Raw genomic sequence first — 19677 nt, 5'->3', positions numbered from 1 at the left:
TTATAGAGTTGTTAGTTTATGTCTGGCTTTTACTGAAGATCACTTATAGTACATAACTAACTGCAAAGTTTTATAAATGATCTGGAATGTGTTGTCAGCAATATGTAGGAACATCCACATGTGACTAAAGTGTAATAAATGTCAGCATAAATTTTTATGAGTTTTAAAGCTTGTCTGAGATTCCTAATGAGCATTGTGCGTGGCCCATTATTTCAAATGAGAGAATAACTGTCAACGGAATGTTCGTGTAATGTCATAGGTTTCATTAAAAGATGGCTGGAGGCTGAGAGCTGGCTGACTGTAGTGTTAAAACACAGCTTGTTTTACTTATTTGGATCACACTTTGACAAACGACACTCACTTAACCAGCTTTTTCTATTACCTTATTCACCTACTTTAATGAATAATTTAACTTACATTACTTGTGGTCTCATTATCACCCTTGCTATTCCAGTGAGTGATGGTTATAGCATAGTAATTTCTGGCTACTACCAGCTGTATAGCTCCAGTTCCAAGAATATTAATCAATGGTTTTGAGTTGGGCAACTGTATATCTATAGAAAATGAAAGCTGCCCTGAAGCAATCCGGCCCTTTTTCTGGTCACAATCCTTTAATCTATTTTTACTAGATCAGAATCAGTTTTATTTTTCCTTTTTCCTGAAAGGTTCTTGCCTGTGGGTTTTCTTTTTCCCTTGGCTGAAAATGTTAAACACAGACAAGGTATTAAAATTTGAGTACATAAATAATCTCAAGTTCACACAGCAGAGGACAACTGTTCACTTTAAAAAAAACTCAAAAAGTATGGAACTTTCCAGTTATGTGTTATGGTTAGAGTCTTTAATTTCAAATATTTCAAAGAATTATTCAGGCATGTTTGAAAATTAAATGGGTAAAAGTGCTGCCAAGTATAATGAAATTGGCATAAAAATTCCATTGTTGACCATGAAGACCTGCAGTGAAATGGATATTTTTAGCCGTTAACATCATTGCTCTGGAAGAAAGGATGGGAGGTGATGTTGTGAGGGTGGCAAGCATTCTACAGAAGTTACAACTGGATGGCAGCCAAGTAGAATTTCGGGCCAAAGTTATTTACAGTAAAATTCAGAGTGATTGTTGTTTATAACTATAAGAAAATTGATTTTAAAATTGTACATTTGTTTTGTTTGGTCCTTAGATTAGCCTCAAACATCACACCAAATTCAAGGCTGTCAAGGCTGCCAGTTCCATAGTGAGGATGCAGCAGATATTTACCATCAGAATTCCAACCATGAGAGCTTATAGCTAGCAGCAAAGAGTTCAGAATTTGACATATTTTTACTGCAGCAGAGAAGACTTTGGAAATAGAATAAATTGTTTTCATATTGCTTTACGTTTTGACAGGGTTAATTAATAAATATCATTTCAACAGTAACAAATTTTATTTATGTGGTGCCTTAAACGTAACAGAAAGTTTCAAGCTGCTTCACAGAGCTGTACTTTTAAAAAATGGGTATCGAGTCAAGGGGTAAATCAAAAGTTTGGACAAAGAGGTAGATTTTAAGGAGGGTCTTAAATGAAGAGAGGGCGGTGGAGATGCAGGGAGGGAATGTTTTCCATTTGCCTTTCCTTTTTCTCACCAGAAAATGGAGAAATTTATAAAATTATTGGCAAATAGGCCAAAGGTGAAGTGCTTGATGTAGGCTTGGACTACGAAAATACTAATGTGACTAATGCCACTTACTACAACTTAGAAAGAGCCTGCGCTCAAAAAAGTTAAGTCACTTTAATTGCCAAAACTAATAGGCAGCTGGACGTATGGATTCCAGGCCTTGTTACAAGAGGCTGCTCAGGTCCATGACAACCTCTCTAAGAAGTACAACCTGCTGTTGAACTGTTCCTTAAAAAATTGAGGTATCTGATTCTGGGTCTATAGGCCCTATGGCTGGATATACAGCTTTTCTCAGGATGATCTCCTTTGGGCTTTAGCTGCATCCCCTGAAGGCTCCAGACCTGTTGCTGCTATTGCTGGTGCTGTCTCTCTTCCTTCAACCAAAGTAGATTGACCAGGAATGGTTCTGATCTTGAGCAGCGCATTCTAAGGTGTAGAATCAGCAGAAAAGTGAAATCAGCATATTTCAATAGAAAAACATGAAGAAATCCAGGCAGGTGAAATATACATGAATACCAATGATACAAGTGCTTGCAGGTGAGTAGCTCTTTTAACTTCAAATTGGCATTTTATGCCTGTGACACTTTGTAGTATTAGGTGGGGCCAGCACCTTGTGCTACTTCCACTTTTAACAAAAGTTGTATTGGGGTCCTATTGACATCTTAGGACCCTGATTTAAATAGTTCAGTGAGGCACCAGCCTTCTGTAGGCGAGCATCTAGGAATCCACAAGCAAACTGGCAGTAGGTAGGCTGGGTAATACTTGCAAGTGAATGTCTTTTTAAATAGCATTTTGAATTGTTACATCATTCCTGTACAAGTTTGGACTGACACTGTGCAATTGGAGTGAGTAAAAATCACCCTTTCAATTTTTTTAGTGAGTTATTCTCAATCTGACAAAAGATTTCAAAAGAAGCAACATAGCAAGAGTTAAATGTATAGTCAGAGAATGCTGAAGTAACTTGTGACAGGTCACTGAAACAAAGGATTGAACTGCACCGGTCTCAGCAAAGTAGAAAACACTGATCAGTTACTTCAGGGGCTGAAAGAGCTGATCAGTGTATTCCACTTGCTGATGTATATGGCTATATTTGGTTTCTTCTCACATCTTTTAATATGTTCTTAAGGTTTGAACAGAAATAAATTATTTCAAGAATTTTTATTACACATTTCTAATTTCCCAACAAAATGTTGTCTATTATGGCGTTTGTATTTTATTTACTCTTGGAATGTGGGTATGGGCAGCACTTATTTTCTATTCCTAGTTACCCCGAGGTGGTGGTGGAACAGTTTGATATAACTGAGTTGCTGGCTCAGGAACTTCCATATTTGTTGTGCACTATCACCTATTAGTCAACCCTCTTTGTTCTAAAGTTTACAATGATATTCTTGAAGTAAGCCCAAGGCACTTGATGGTGGAGTGAACAGAAAAGATTTTTTCCATGGGATGTGATGTCATCGGCAAGGCCAGCATTTGTTGCCCATCTTTAATTGCCCTTGAACTGAGTGTCTCACTAGGCCATTTCAGAGGGCTGTTAAGAGTCCACCGCTTTGCTGTAAGGATGGCAGATTTCTTTCCTTAAGGGAGTGTCATTAGTAAATCAGATGGGTTTTTACAGCAATCCGTTGTCATGGTTATCATCACTGAGACTAGTTTTAAATCCCACCAACTGCCATGGTGGGATTTGAATCCATGTCCCCAGAGCATTAGCCTGGGCCTCTGGATTACTAGTCCAGTAACATTAGAACTATGCCACCATCTCCCCATAAATTCATATATGGTGTCGGTGATCAATCTATTTCAACTAAAGAAGTAATTTCTACTTTCTCTTCAAATTCTCAAACTGGAAAGCCATCTGCCTTTGCACATTCTAGTTTGCCTACTTCAACTGTACATTTACCTCATGATTTATGTGTTTGTGAATCCTCAAATAGTCTATTTCAAAAAACCACCTTAGCTGTTTATTTCAATGATACTTTCCACAGCCAAGACATTCTGATCATCTATTTTTGGATCCTTTGAAGACTAGTTTAATTGACAATTTGTCTTTCTATATATTCCTTCTACATCATAGTTAATTGATCCTTTTTCCCATGCATATTACACTATCCACTAAATTTATATGCTAATCACTCATTTGTCAATGTCATTCCAATCATTTATTTCCATGTATAAGCATTTTTTGTCAATAGTAAACAGGCATTTGGAGCAGAACACCTTTCTCCTCTGGCATCCCATTGTTATCCTATTTATCTTAGAAAGCTTGTTGCTCCAAGACACAACACAGTTCGATTACTAACCTTTAACCATTGAAGATATCCAATAGTGTGGGACTAAAGTCACATGAAGGCAAGGCCAGGTAAGAACAGTAGGTTTCCTTCCAACAGAACAGCCGTGAACCAGTGTGGGTTTTTTTTATAGCAATCCAAAAACATCATGGGTCATTAGTTTTCATGGATACCAACTTGTTATTTCCAGATTATTTTTTAAATTGAATTCCAATTGTCAAATGCCCAAGGCAGGATTAGCTTTATATAACACTATTATTAGCCTGGGCCTCTGAAATGCTCGTGTGGTAACGTAACAACTATACTAACATACCCACTACTTGACTGGACTTAATTTTGACTGCAGAGGATTCTATTTATGTCAGATTCACAATGGACACTTCTTAGGATGTTGCTGGCTATTCAAATTATCTCTGAGTGATGTAGGGCCTCACAAAGTTATATTACTTTGGATGGTAAATTACGAAGCCTCTTGCTATCATTCATGCAATGTAATGCAATAACAGTTCTGGACATTTTGGAAGTTGAAGGGAACACTGCCATAAATTCAATACATATTGTATAAAATAGATAAATGATCATAAGAGAAAGAATTAATGAGGAGTTATTTAAGGGAATGGAAGTGTCAAATAGATTTAAAGCCTTGGAAAATATTGAGAAGGAAAAAAAAACAGTTGACATGAGAAATGATGATGGAGAAGAGTGAAAAAGCCTAAAAGAGCAATAACACAGAGGGCGGAATTGTACCAGATTTGCACTAAGTGTGGTAGCAGGCATGAAAAAAGTTGCTTTACCCACCGGCCACATAACGGGATATCATGCTATACAATTACCTTCCCAACACGTCCCTCCTCATTAATAATGCCTTCACGGGAAACACATCGGAGCACTGGCAGGACAGCCACTGATTTGCCCACTCCGCTGTCACCTCAGGCCATCAGTAATGCATTATTCAAAGGGACCCTGCACAGCGCTAGCACTCACTAAATAATCGAAAGCTGCTGGAAAGTCATGGCTGCCAAAGGAAGGAAACATGCTGCCCCCAAATTTAGCAATGCCTCCCTCAGGCACCTACTGGATGCAGTGAGAACCTGCTGGGAAGTCCTCTATCCCTGCTCTGGGCAAAGACCAGCAAGCAAGGCCACCAATCTGGCATAGGAGGCAGTGGTCAGTGCCAATGCCCTACAAAAGAGGGCAGCCACTCAGTGCCAAAAGAGGGTGAATGATCTCTTCTGTTCTGCCTGGGTAAGTTGCTCCTCTCAACTCACACATCCACAGTGATCTCACTCACTGCCACTTCAAGGGACATCACCACTCACTCTCTCACACACACCTTCACCTGCCCTGAAGATCATGCCCTCATCCCGTCCATGCACCACTCAATACCCACACATGCCACACATCCTTCTCATCTGGTCTGGCAGGCATCCTGCTTACACTCTCTCCATCTGTATTCATGCAGGGCAAGCTTGCACACAACAAAAGGGAGAAGTCGCAGGCTCGTGGAGGAATGCCCAACATGAAGGTCCTCATACTTTGAAATAAAAGTCGCCCAGATGGCTGGCGAGGATCTGGACAGTTCCTGTGCTGATGGTGATGTCAGCAGTGCTCAACCAAGTGAGGATCCAGTAGTGTGACATCCACCAGACAACCATGCTGTGAATCAGTCCCCCTATTCCCCAGTCCCCTGCCATGCACTGATTATCTCTCCTTGCTTTTGTAGGCACATCTGGGAAGCAGCTGAGGGAGTCCACGACCCAGGTCCTTGACTCACGCCCCAAAGACACCTCGGAAGAAGAATCTCACCTTCTTTGAAGACGCCTCACAACGCTCACCCACACCCTCCACCAGCGCAGAGACACACACCTCGGTAAGACCTGGTTCCAGAGTAGCTTCGGGGTCACAATCTGGCGAGCACGTTGCACTGTTTGATCCACAGCAGGCGGAAGCAGGGACTTTCCAGGTTTCCAGCACTCGGAGGACTGCTGAAAACCAGATATTTGCTGAATCTGAGTTAGATGAGGAGCCTCTGGACTCGGTCATGCCTCAGTTGCTGGAGCTGCAAAGGCAAACTACGGAACATCAGAAAATGATGTCCGCTGCACTCCTCAGATTGCAAGGCACGATGGAGGAGTCCGTCTGCCTTCAGTCTGAGATGACAGCAACGGATTGTCAATGCATCAATGTCAACACTGGTAAGCTGGCAGCCGCCATGGACACCTTGGTCCAGGACATCAGTCCTACATTACTGCGCGGGCTGAACACCATTGCTGATGCTGCAGTTGGCCTCCAACAGTGTCAATGCGAGAGGGGTGCGGGGCAGTTCAATCTCATTCCAGCTTCTCCTTCTCCTCAAGGCGTCAGCCAGGGGCCATTGGGCACCCACAGGAGGAAGGACCAGCAGCTCGATACCCTGGGGCCATCCACCCAGGTGACTCTGGGAATGTCCGACCCATCCAAATCCCCTATTCCTGTGACACCCACAGCTCCAGCACCACAGGCTGAGGAGGGCACAGCTGGCCCACAGCAAGACACCCAAAGCAGGCCGGGCTCTCCAGGTCTCGCCCCTCCAGAGGACGCCCACCAATGTCATCTCAGACATGGCGTAGCAGTTGGCAGGCTGCCTCCACTTCCGCTGTGGATGTCGGGGGAGCACCAAGAGGTTGCAGCAGGGTTAGGAAGGTTAAGAAGATGTGGTTGTACCGCCTAAGCCCTGTTGTTAATTACTTATATATAATTTTAACTGTTGTAAATAAACTCACAAGAATGTCTCCTTGCCTATGGCTCCTGGTTATGATGAGCAGTGTTCATGTCACTCAGGTCACTGTTTCCTGCATGAGATAAAGGCAGGTGTCTCAGTCCAGGGCCTCTTCCCTGTGCAGTGTGCAACCTTCAGAGCAAAGTGATGGTCGAGCCTCACACTCACTGGGCACATTACTGATGCCTACGCCTCAGTGGTGCTTGGCATTGCTGCCAGAATGTCATGGGCAGGTGTCACAGAGTTCCATCATTCTCTCTATGTGCTCTCAGCATCTTTGAGGTGGAGCTGGTCCCCATCTCTTCAGCTTCTATGTCCAGTGATGGTGTGCTCCTGAAGGGCTCAGGTGCTGAAGGTTCACAAAGGATCAGGTGCATTTAAAGTTTCACGGTTGCATTTCCATGACATCACCCTAATCACAGGGTGCAAGCGAGATGCCATCAGCCAGACAGGAGTCAGACATTCACGGAGGCAATGTGAAGATCTATGTAGTATCCTCACTGCATGTCATCATCATCCTCCTGGAATCTAGAGACTATTAGGGCCTCCGCTGCGTTTCCATGATATGAGCCTGAGCACAGAGGGTACATGTGCTGCCATCAGCCACACCGGAGTCAAACGTTCAAAGATGCAAAATGAGGATGTCAGGACAATCCTCATTGCCTCTTGTCATCATCCTCCACGAATCTTGCAGTTATGAGGGCCTTGCAAGCGCTCCTGACACATCTGGCCAGTGCGATGGCCTCATCGCCAGCATCCTCGCCTTTGACGACCATATCACCATTGTCGCCTTCGACATCCTCGTCATTGGAGAAGATGTGCAGCTCTTCCATCTCCTCCTCAGCAAGGCCCTTCCCTTGGTGCAGCACCAGATTGTGGAGTGCACAGCCAGCTATGATGATGCGTGACACACTCTGGGGGCTGTATTACAGTGGTCCACTGGGCCAGTCGAGGCACTGGAACATCATTTTCAAAATGCCTATCATTTGCTCCACCAAAGTCCATGCATGATCCTCTTTATACCATCATTCTGCTCCAGTCTGAGGTCACCATATGGGCATCATCAGCCACGTCCTCTGCGGGTAGCCCTTGTCCCCAAGGAGCCAATCCTGCAACCTCCCTGGGCCCTGGAATATGTCAGGGAACTGAGCCCTGCCCTGCATGTAGGAGTTGTGGATGCTTCCTGGGAACCATGCACACACCTGTAGAGTGCATTTTTTGTGGTCGCACACCAGCTGAACATTCAGTGAATGGAAGCCTTTGCGGTTGACATAGTTAACTGCTTGTTGCCATGGTGATCTAAGGACAACATGAATGCAGTCGATGGCACCCTGCACTGGTGAAAAACCAGAGATCTGCGCAAATCCCAGTGCTCTTGCTACCTGGCTTCCCTGATCCCAGTCGAAATGCACAAAGTTCTATCCTTTCATGAAGATGGTGTCCATGACCTTATAGATATACTTGTGCCTGGAGGCTTATGAGATCCCGCACAGGTCACCTGTGGAGCCCTGGAAGGAGACACTGGTGTAAATGTTGAGTGCCGTGGTCACTTTCACACCCACTGGCAGTGGATGCCCTCCATTTCCCCATGGTGTAAAATCCTGCTGCAGGTGGCATATGTGACTGAGCAACTCCCTAGACATGCACAGCTTTGGTGACATTGGTTCTCAGTCATCTGCAGGAATGACAAGCACCATCTATAGGCCCTGGGCCTAGCGAAGGGCCTACGAGCAACAGCTCTATGTGGATCTTCAGCTGTGTGCGCAGCAAGCCCTGCTGCCCCTTCATCTTGAGGGAGGAGCTCCTCCCATTGCTGACCTAGGCACCTCCGCTGCTCCCTTCTTCTTCTCTGATCTCTGTGAGCCATGAAGCATACCGCTAAATCACCAGGCTCCATGATTCAGATGCTCTCCTCCTACAGGATCAAAGAGAGAGACCCGCCTGGGTTAGCATATATGTCCTAAGAACCTCTCTTGGTTAAGTCTGAAGTTCCCATCACGCATGCCAGAGAGTGCTGGCCACCATTTAGATAGCCAGTGTGTAGTGCACTCAATGGCTGTCCGAAACTTCACTCACCTCCATCCCACTCCACCTGACCGATTGGCAGCAGCTTCAGCCATTTAACTGCATGCTGTGCTCTCAGCTCAGGTGCAGGCATTCTCCTAACCCACACTGCAAGGCTGCACTGTTAGCTTGAACCATGAGGGATACTGGTCCAAACCTTAATAAATACATTGAAAAGGGCTCTGAGTGCCTCTACCAGTGACTGAGCCATGGCCACCTTTCACAAGGGATTCTACAACTTGCCCAGTCAGCCAATTGTTCTGCTGCCCCCTAAAATGCACATTAATTTGCAGTCTGCATCTGAGGGGTGAAAATTTCTGGAGCATTTGGTGGCACTTTCATGTATTTTTGTTGCTTGAGTGGGCAGAAAAGCTTCAAAGGCCCGACTCCAAGCATGACACTGGTGCTTCAGCTGAATGGTCTCAGCTGTGGAAGAATGTTCACTTATAACAAGCTTTTCCAAGCGTGTGGCTGCTTCCTTCACCCACTCCTCCCCACCAGCCCCTGGCATGTGCTTGTGTACTTCCTTCAGTTTGTGCTGCCCTGCCCCCCACCCCACCCCACCCCACCGACCCAACCACCCCCACCACCACCTCCACCCCCTGACCTGGTCCGCACTTAAACTCTTGCCCCAGCACTGCAGTGAAAGTCAGCTTGGAAAAAGTAATCTGCTTGTGCCTCTTCCTTGATGTCCTATTGGCGATGCTCAGAAGCACTGCGCATGGTTGTGTGCACTCACCTCCAAGTTCCCCTCGATGTTCAGGTCGCCAGGTGCATGCCTTTTAAAGGCAGTCATGAAGCACGCCGTTCTGAAATCACACCAACATGGATGCTAAATTTGGTGTGGGGGGATGATTCCAGTGAGCAGGGTTTATAATGAGATGCTAAAGTATTGAAATTAGGTTCCCGATGTGCGGTGGAGAGTAACATGGGCTGCCATGGATGAGTGGAGCGGACAATCGCAAACAGGTTTCACGACAGCGTGAAACCGATCTTTGGCCTTCTCTGCCATATTGTCTGCCATGACACCTGCTGCCAACAGGACCAGACGATTCTGCCCTCAATGTTCTCGGGAAAGGAGCAAAAACAATTTATTCAAGGTTAGTTAATTGTTTATGTATATACAGAAAGGGATACATAACAAACATTATGTAATTCATAAAACTTTGTGTTTCATCTGTTTCAAAAAAGTGGGTTAAATGAGTAGAAGGGATCTGTTCGTTTTGGGAAAAAGTTACAGGTACAGCATGAATTTGAGCTCCTAACAAAATGAACATTAGCTCAGTAGTTGCATTTAGAAGTATAAAATTAGTACTTTCCAGGCTTTTTTTAGTGATGGCTGGGTTGTGTACAATAATTGCCATCAGCATATGCCTGCAGAGCTTGTTAAAGAAAGGAAGAATGTTGCATATTGAAGTTAGGATGAGTTACATGGAAGTTAGGAACTGTTCGGTGAGAATTTAGCCCTAACTAAAGTAATTCAATTGAGAACGTCTAAATTAAATTCGAGAAGGAGCAGCAAAACAATAAAAGGAGAATGACACAAATAAGATCTTTGTTTTCCTTCAGAGAATGACTTTTCAAGAATAGAAAAAAATGATCAACAAATAATTGGCTCAATCATGGAGATCGTGAAGTGACAAAATGTCACCATTAAAAACAGCCAGGACAGTTCTTTCCTCACAGTTTGCACTGTGAACCTCAAAATCATACCTGAGAATGTGTTTTTTTAAATGGGCCTTGAAAGATTAGAGAAACAATAAATGGAGGAGGTAATATTGAGGAAGACATTGCAAGCAATTTATTTAATTTATTCAGGAAAATACGTGACAATTAATAACATTCTTAAGAGAATTAGATAAATACTTGAAGGGAAAAAATTAAGGAGCGATGTAGAAACAGCAGGGGAGTGGGATTAAATGGATAGCTCTACCAACAACTTAGTACAGGCGTGATCAGTTGATTGACCTCCTTTGGTGTTGTATCATTCTATGATTCTATAAATTAGTGAATAACGCAGAATGGTTCATAAAGGAAACATTGACATCTGAAGACTGCTCCCTCTAAATGAAAATTCCTTGGAGAAAGTTGAAAACAGGGATAATTTTGTGAGCAAACAAAGGTCATCACTAATCATAGCAGTTCAAGCTGAGAAGTAGAGTCCACTGGAATATGCTAGGGGTAAGTTTTGGAACAGGCAATACAATTAACAATGATCTTCATGAATGCGTTGAAGGCATTTAAACTCTGTGACTAACAACATCAGATATAATGATCTACAACAACTTGTATTAATATTGCACTTTTAACATAGTAAAACATGCCAAGGGATTTTACAGGAGCATTATCAAACAAATTTTGGTGTGTGTCTCATAAGGAAGCATTAGGGCAGATGACCAAAATCTTGATCAGAGGTGTAGATTTCAAGGAGGAAAGAGGTAGAGAGATGGAGAGTTTCAGAAAGGGAAGTGGCTCCAGAAGAGGCTAGGCAGCAGAAGGCATGGCCACCAATGGTAATGTGTTTAAAATTAAGGATGCTCAAGGCCAAAATTGGAGCAGTACAAATATCACAGAGGGTGATGGGACTGGAGGATATTACAGAGATGAGGTGGGGCAAGGCCATGGAGAGAGTTTTAACCAATTAGGAGAATTTTTAAAAGCAAGGCTTGCTTAACTTGGAACCAGTATAGGTCAGTGAGCACAAGGATGATGGGCGAATGTGACTAACAATACATGCAGCATAGTTTATTTGATCTCAAGTTTACAGATGGTGCTAAGTGGGGGACCAGTCAGGAGTGCGTCTCAGTCAAGTCTAGAGGTAATAATGTCATGGATAAGTGTTTCAGCAGCAGATGAGCTGAGATAGGGAAGGAGTAGGGTGAAGTTAATGAAAAGGAAGCTATTTAAGCATTTTAACAGCATGCAGCAATCAGGAAGACAACTAGTACATGGTCCTTAATATTGCAAGGTGACCCTAAAATAGCAAAAATAATTATAGATTATCTTGAAATGAGATGGTTCAGGTGAAGGTCCAGGTCTCGTATTTGACAGTGTGTCAAATGGACTTTATTTATGTTGGAATGCAAAAGAAGATCCTTTTGCAACTAAAAAAACAATTATATTAAAGCTTCAAATATTTGGTGAAACCAATGCATTGGTTCCTGCATAGTCATCATACTTATAAACAGTATATACAGTGCATATCCCAGAACATTGATCATGGTAAGTCACAGTGAGGAAATACCGCTGAAATGAGTATGTATTAGTGCCACCTGGGTGGTACTTAAGATGTTTTGATCAGTTGATTAGTCAAAGGGAAAATGTTTTTGGTTTTGCAATCTGATTGGTTGAAGTAATGCTGTAGACTGTCATCAGGCAGACAGAAGACTTTAATAATATAGTTAATAGACCTCCTGTGGCAATGCTGCGAACATGCTATTGCATAATAATAAAGACGTTATGCAATGTTGTGGACATTGTATTGTCAAGATCACTGTGTTCCCGTGATGAAATGCATGCAATGCTTTTTTTTTTATTTGAATACTCTACAAGCGTTTTGTGGACAAAATTTAAGAATCTTACAGTTTTTCATGATAAAATTGTATAAGAGTGGCCTTGATATTATATAAATGTGAAGTTAAATGTTTAATATTTATTGCCTTCATATTCTTGAAAAGACACACAAGTAGTACGTAAGAAGGCATTGACAATTCTAGGTTGTTAGGTGTGTAGTAATGGTGTGAAATAAGGGACAGATCATGGGATTTTACGGTATATGTATTTAGGTATTCTATGGGGATAGATTGTTCGAATTAGGAATTGATGGTCTTATTTTTATAATATGGAGGGAGGGGTGCTGTTTTATTTGGTGGGGGTGGGCACTGGAAGGTGTACTGGATTTGATAATACAAGGGGTAATGCAGGACATTGACAGTACCATGGAGAGAAAGGACTAGTGTTAACAATGGTGAATAGGTTGAAGCAAAGAGTAGAAATGGAGGGTCATATGGGCAATTGAAAGAGGTAACATGGCTCAGTGGAAATATAATTGGCTATTTAGAGTGGCAGAAGGAAAAAGTGGTGAAAACGTAGGGAGAATGGAGGAATACATGGGTGCTTGACTAAGGGCTGGTAGCCAGGAGTGATAATGAAGAGGAAGGGCAGGTTATCGCAATCAAGGTGGAGTAGTAAATGGCAATAAGAATGCCTGGGAATGGGGAAAGATTTTGGTGCTTGGGGTGAAAGGCGGAAAGTGCTGCAAGAGAAAGGTGAGATTGGGCATCACAGGCTATGGGACTGATACATGAAATAGTGGTGTGAGATTGGTGTTGAGGTATGAAATGTCTGTACAGGAACTGAGGGGGATGAGTTTGTGCATGATGGCATATTGAGGACGGTGTTGTAAGGCCTCTCTAAATGCTTTGTCATCTCTTTCTCTCCATGCCTGTGCTCTCTCTGACTCCCTAATGTTTCCTTTTCTCGGTGATTTTTATCCCCTTTGTACATATTTGCACTCCAGTTTTGTCATTGTAGCATATGCCTATTCCTTGATCTTTCTCTCTTTTCTTTCTCTCTCCCTCTCTCTGCTTTTCTCTCTTTGCCAATCTGTCCACCTGATCTACCTCTAATCTCCCTCTGACCTCTGTTCCATCAGTTGTTTGTTTTATACTTAACCTTTTTCTCTCTGCCCTTGAAGTGTCTCTCCGTGACATTTTCCTCATTCTCTCACTCAGCAAGGGCTGAATTTTCTGGATGGCATACTGCTCCCGCCCTCCCCGGAAGGAAGGTCGGTGAAATAAAGGCCACCCCGCAGGGTGTCTTTAGTAAGCTGAGCGTCAGACTTCCACCCCTCAGTGGAAGGAACTCCTGTGCTCAAGAGCTGCTAGCCAACCTGGAAGAGAGGACTGGGCACTGCTGGGACTGCAAGGACACCCCGGGAAGAAGTGTCATGGATGCTGAAGACAATTAAGTCAGGCCTTTTTTTGGGCAGGGAGGAATTGGAGTGAAGGAGTGGGAGGTGGGTTTTAGAAGCCAGATAGGGGGGCACTAAAGGGGCATATAATCTTGGAGGGGTTCCCTCAATGTGTATAGGGGTGTACCCACCACTTCCTCCCTATTTTTTCACCAATTTAGGTGAAAAAAACATCCTTCCCACTCTCATCCATTTTCCACTGGCCAGCGTATTATTATGTGAGTGGAGACAAATTGAGGGCCTTAAGTGGCCATTAATTTGCCACTTAAGGGCCTCAGTGGGTCTATGGGTGGGCAGGTTAGTGGGTGCCTTGCCCATATAATGGGGATTTTGTTGAGATTGGGTGGGAAGGCAGTTATCTACCTACTCGACATATTTTATATGACCTCCCTGCCCAAAACAAACCCGGCGGGTGGTGAAATCCAGTCTCAAGACTTCAATCTTTTGCTCACTTCGTTCCTTCCTGTTTCTGATTTTTTTCTTTTTCTCCTCTTTTGAACTCTGTCCCAAGATCTATGCTTATCCAATCTGCCTGTCCTTTACTTCCGTGCACATTCTCCTTGATTCCTCTGCCCCATTCCTGGCCTTATAATGGAGAGAATGTCATTGATGAAGCAGCTGAAGATAGTTGCTGCTACAATGATGAAACAGCCATACCCATTTCTCTTTGTGAGATGATTCTAGCTTTTTGAGGACTTTCCCTTAGACACTATTAACTTCAGTTTTGCTAAGGTGCCTTGCTACGAGATTCATTTGAATGCTGCTTTGACGTCAAGAGCAGTTACTCTTGACTCTCCTCTCGCATCCAACTTTTATGTCCAAGTACATAAGAAATGTGAAAAGTGGTTTTGACATGTGTTTGGTGAGTAGCTAGTATTTGATATAATTATTTATATTTCTTCTATCATTTTATTGTTGATTGGAATGAGGTTTATAGTGCAGTATTTGGCCAAATCAGATTTATCCTGTTCTTATGGATAAGGCATACATGGACAATATTGCATGTTATCAGGTAATGCCAGTGTTAAACTACACTGAGTGCAGTTGTGGAGGTCTTCAGCATAATGCCCATGCTATTATGAGGGCCCATAGACTTTTCTGTGTCTGCCACACAGCAGCTTCTTACCACCCTTTAGAATTCATTGAATTGGCTGAACACTGGCATTTGTGACAGTAAGGCTATCAGGAGGGGACAACATGGAATTAGCACCTATGGCTGAAAATGTTTTCAAGCACTTCAGCATGTCTCTTACACACACAAGCTGGGCTCTCCTGTAGTTGAAGATGTTCACTGAGCCTCCTCTGCCTATCAGTTACGCGATTATCCATCACCATTCCCAATTGGGTATGACTTTACTCTAATCTATTAGCTGTGAGTTCACTTAATTCTGACATCAAGTATACCTTAGAATGAGGTGACAACCTAGTAAAACTACAATACAAGGCTGCTAGCATGCCAGATACACAAATAAAACAGCTGACTATAGACTGAGATAGTTGGTTCCAATAGGTTAGAGCAAGGCTTTGTAAGGGAATACCAACACCTATCAAGTCATACACCATTCTGACTTGAATGTACATCACTATTCCTTCATTGCTTGCAGAGTCAAAATCTTCCTACCTAGCAGCATTGTGGAAACTCTTTCACCTTTCGGACTGTAGTGGTTCAAAAAGAAGGCTAACTGTCATCTTCTCAAGCACAGCTAGGGATGGGCATTAAATTCTGGTCCTGTTAGCAATGCCTTCATCCCAAGAATTAAATAAGCAAATCGATATTATTACAGGAATATTGCAATATTTCAAAGGGCCACAAGGCTAAGGCCAGTTCAGTTCCTATCCACAGGAAAAAATGTTAAAGAAAAGATACTACTAAAATTTTAAGATATATTAAATAAATATAGATAGCTAAATTGAGCACGGGCAGAGTACAATAATAATGTGGTTTTAAAATAAACTAAAGTAGCTGTGAGCCAAACAATTCAGAAAATAAGTATTTCACACTTACTACTTATTAGCTCACAGAATAAATTGTTACCTAATGAAGTACATGCTGACCTCTTTGGGGAACAAAAAAAGGGAATTGAAAGATTTAGCAGGAAAAATATAAATATGCGTTTCAATCAGAAAAAAAAGATAGATCATAGGTTGCAGCTGGATGCACCATCATTCCAACATTATGTTGTTTTTAAAGTTACACACCAAATCTGTATTCAAGACAAATGCTGCAATTTCAGCAAAGTATAATTTACTGAACACTTCATTAGAGTTTTGTTATTTTGATTTGCATAAGTACACACTTCAATAATTAACAAAATAAAGTTCATTCTTACCCTGTGGTAATTGCTGAGGAACAGTATACAACAGCAGCACTTCACTGGAGAATGACTCAATGTCTATCTTTTTCTTAAAAGTCTATTTCCTGAAGGAGCATTTCATTGCACTTTGTTGTTTTTATTTGCATAAAATGTAAGTGCATGTTTCCCTTATTTACAAACTAAAGCTCCACTCTTCACCCTGTGGCATGAATAAGGCAGCTGCATATAACAGAACCAATCTGCTCAACCATGAGCATTCTTAAGTCTTGGTCAATGAAAGGAAGTCAGATTTTCATTTGAAAAATGAAAGAATCTATGTAACCATTCTTTCAGTTTTTAAGTTACAGTTTAATATGAAAGCATTTCAGTTGTGAGCATTTCTTCATCATCTTCTTGTAACATCACCTTCTGTGATAGTAAAAATATAAGTATTTCGCTCACAACTTTGACAACAATTCTCTTAACTAAACCAAACCCCTTATAAATTGGAATAAAATGCTTTAAAGTAGTTTTGAATTCAAGCTGTCACTGGGAGCTCTTTGCATTATCATAAACTAGCTAGCCCAGTTGTCAGTTATCATTTGATAATATGTCTGTCTTAACATTGATGTTTTATGCACTGTCACTTTGGATATAGATCAGTCCAAAGTAGAGTAATTTGAAGAATTTAAAAGCTTATATGATAATTCTTGCCACTGAGAAAAAAAAATAGTGATGTTGGCAGATATACGTCATCATTTTTCAAAACTATAAACCTTGTACATTCTTAAGACAAAATAGCAAGAATATTTTTTTAATTCCACATTCTGCTAATAAGCATAAATCTTGATTGAAGTTGAACAATGACATAAGCAAAAAAGAAAATGATGCAATAAAACCTTTCTAATATTTTATAATACGGATTTATTTGGATGAATTTCTACAATGCCACTTAACTTGATATACATGTATTTTAGCCCACAAGAAATATTTGTTAGTGAGTCGTTGTCTGTCAAAATAAATTAAGTTCAGAGTTAATGAAAAGTGGAACACAGAAGACTTCTCAGCTGTCACAAGCTGAAATATCTAGGGCCATGAGTCATTTTATTAGATCTTCTTCACCTTAAAGCACAGGAGTGTAATGGGGTTTCTATTCATCCAAAGCCTGGGGTGGAACTTGCTGTAGGAGCGTAATTAGGATCCTACGTTTGAAATTACATCTATCTGTGTGCCATTTTAATTATGTCAATTCATGCCTAAATTTCCTGCCAATCAGTTATGCCTGAAATTGCAAATCGGCGTAAATAATTGAATATCAGCTTAAATAATCGGGCACAAGGAAAGTGCAGAACTTGCATTGTATATTCCTGCTTTAAGAATAAAAATGTTTGAAGCTATTTAAACATTATTTCTGCACTTTAAGTACACAGTGCAGCATGCTTAAGAACATGCAATTGTGGAAGATTTTCTATTTTAAAGGTGATTTACACGGTTGCCACAACAAAGGATTCAAAGAAACAAAAATACAGTGCGGGTCTCAGTGAGGATAATATTTTAAAAATAGTTTCACAAATTGCCATACAACACCATAACTTTGTTTCCTGCTGCACCAAAGATTCTGGGTGTATTTCAAACCCAGAAAAAAGCAGGAAATTCACATACAGTTTTTTAGGCTTGGGACAGTGCCATTATAATCCACAATGTGTTTTTTTTAATTCATTTATTCTTTCATGGAATGTGGGTGTCACTGGCAAGGTCAGCGTTTGTTGCCCATCCCTAATTGCCCTTGAATTGAGTGACTTACTAGGCCATTTCAGAGGGCAGTTAGGAGTCAACACAATGCTGTGGGTCTTGAGTCACATGCAGGCTAGACCAGGTAAAGATTGCAGATTCCCTTCCCTGAAGGACATTAGTGAAACAGATAGGCTTTTACAACAATCAACGATAGTTCTATGGTCACCATTACTGAGACTAGCTTTACATTCCAGGTTTTATTAAGGGGAGAATTTTCCCCATGTCGGGCTGGGGGGCTGATCGGGAGTGGGCGCAGGCAAGCATGGAGCTGATCGCCGTCTATGATTGGCTACGCGCCACCATTTTACATGGGCGGGCTAATTATGGCCCGCCCAGTGTGACGTATGGCCAGTAGCGCTCAGCGCTACCTGTGCGGGGGGAGGGGAGACAAAAAGTTAAAGCCTGCGCTCTTTCGCACATGCAAAATTAAGTACATGTTGAAATTTTTGAATGAAGAAAAAAAAAATTATTTACACAAGACCCCTCATGTGACTGTGTCACTTGAGCTGGGACACGTTTATGAACTGTGCAATATTTATTTATTTATTTAATAAAACCTTCAGGAAACCTCATCCCGCCTGAAAAACACTAAGACCGCTTGGACTCATCGCTCGTTGGACAGGCAGCGTTGATAATTATTTTAACTGGTTTTTTAAGGCCTTAACAGGCCTTTGGCAGTTCAGTGGGTGTGCAGCTGCCTCCGGCGCATGCCTGCCAAATGAAAGATCTAAATGACGCGTGCTGACATTGGGACGCACGCCTGATGTCACAGCGCATCATTTTACGCGTTGGCATATTGGGCCCGCCCACGTCAAAATTCTAGCTTAATTAAATTATTGATTTTAAATTCCACCAATTGCAGTGCCAGGATTTGAACCCATATCACCCTGCCCTGGTAGCATTACCACTATGCTACCATCACCTCTGTGCTTAGGTATGGGGATCACTGGACAGTGAAAAGTCAAGGAAATTTGGACCTAACATAGTTATGTGCGTAATTCATGTATTCCTCGGTCTATTATGCTGGGCAGTTGCTTTACGGCCTGATTACCTTGAATGCATAGTCAAGTTCACCTTCCTCAAGTCTAACACAGATCCTCTCAAGCTGTAGGTTTCCCTTTGTTCAAGAAAGTGATGGTTCATCAGCACTTGTAGAAATATAAAACACAAAATGCATGGTAAATCTTTTTAACCTACTTTCTAACAATTTAGAAAACCAAGGTGGTGGTAAGACTTGAGGCATGATTTTATCTTTCAGCAGAGGGAGAAAACCAGTGGTAGCAGATTTCCTGTTGATTTATACACCCTGCCTGATGTTATAACAACTGACCAATCCATCTATTTTTCATCACAACCGAATGATAAAATTAGCCTTGATAGGTTAATAGAATTGAATTCATTAATCATGGGAAGAAAATATTGAGAAATATGTGATCTATGCCTTTAAAGTGCTGGAAGCTATGGGTAATATGAATAGAAGCAGATGTGTAGTTGTAAGATTAAAGGGTAAAAATACAGTATTAGCAAACTTCAAGGTGGTGAGCGATCAACATTTCTCCTTCCACAGTGGATCATTTAAGCAGAATAAACTCCAATCAAAAGCAGTTAATACAATTAATTTCCTCCTTTATACAGGAGCTGAGTTAATATCCTATATGAGAAAGAATGATGCATATACATGTGTAAACATAGCTGATCAAATTCCCTTGGAACAAAATGGTTTGAATTTTATTGTGGACATGAAAATTATATTTGTAAAACGCAATCAATTTTGCATAATGCATGATTGTGCTATGGAATTGATAGCATTGAGTTTGTGTTTGTTTGGTTTTCTAGTGAGAAGGAATTTTCCAGTTTT

The sequence above is a fragment of the Cetorhinus maximus genome, chromosome 8 (assembly GCF_964194155.1).
Source record: "Cetorhinus maximus chromosome 8, sCetMax3.hap1.1, whole genome shotgun sequence".
In the NCBI taxonomy this organism is placed as follows: domain Eukaryota; kingdom Metazoa; phylum Chordata; class Chondrichthyes; order Lamniformes; family Cetorhinidae; genus Cetorhinus; species Cetorhinus maximus.
This window is presented reverse-complemented; position numbering follows the sequence as displayed.